We start from the raw sequence: 1,142 nt of genomic DNA, 5'->3' as shown, positions 1-1,142 counted from the left end.
ATGACTCAAGCCCGAGGAATTGACTGAGTTTGTGGACACCTAGAGACACGGGAGGATTTTCAGTTAAATGTCTTATAAAATGGGGATCGTGTGATTAAGATAATTGAGATAAACCGTGAGTTTTTTGTTAGGAGTTTCCTTTTTATCATTATTATTTCAGTGAGAATGATAGATCGTCAGATATGTGGTATTTCTTAGTATAGAAATCAACTGAGAATTGAAATAGTTGATGATATCACATTTATATAAACATTGCAAAACACAAAACATCCTAACATCATATAACAATATAAAAATCACCAACATTCCCAACATAACAAACCGAAAATCTTCCCCACAACATATCCAGCATAACGCTTCGTAAACCTACATAACAACTCAAACTTCCCTAATAACACATTCGAACATAGCACATCTTAACATAACACATTCACAACACATCACAGCATAGCGCATCACCAACGCTCCTAACACATAACGGCATAACAACACATCGCAACACAACGTAACACCGCATCACCACATTCCAACATAACTTAACACCACTTCCCAACATAACTTAGAACCACATCCCAACATAACACCACATCCCAACATAACACCACATCCTAACACAACATCACATCACCAACATAACTCAACACCACATCCCAACATAACACCACATCACCAACATAACACCACATCAGCAACATAACACCACATCCCAACATAACACCACATCCCAACATAACACCACATCACCAACATAACACCACATCCCAACATAACACCACATCACCAACATAACACCACATCACCAACATAACACCATATACCAACATAACACCACATCACCAACATAACACCACATCCCATCATAACACCACATCCCAACATAGCACCACATCACCAACATAACACCACATCCCAACATAACACCACATCACCAACATAACACCACATCACCAACCTTCCTGCTCGCTTCCTCCTTCTTCGAGTACGAAGACATGGAGGTCACGGCGGGAGCGTCCGAGGTCGACCTCAGTCTTCCGAACATCTTTTGGCTGTTGCGACGCGCTATCTTGAAGGGTGAGATAACAGCCTCGAAGGACTTCCTTTCCCTCGCTCTTGGAGGCTCTGGAGGAGAGGCGAGAGGTCGA

This window comes from Penaeus monodon, chromosome 21 (assembly GCF_015228065.2).
Source record: "Penaeus monodon isolate SGIC_2016 chromosome 21, NSTDA_Pmon_1, whole genome shotgun sequence".
NCBI lineage: Eukaryota > Metazoa > Arthropoda > Malacostraca > Decapoda > Penaeidae > Penaeus > Penaeus monodon.
This window is presented reverse-complemented; position numbering follows the sequence as displayed.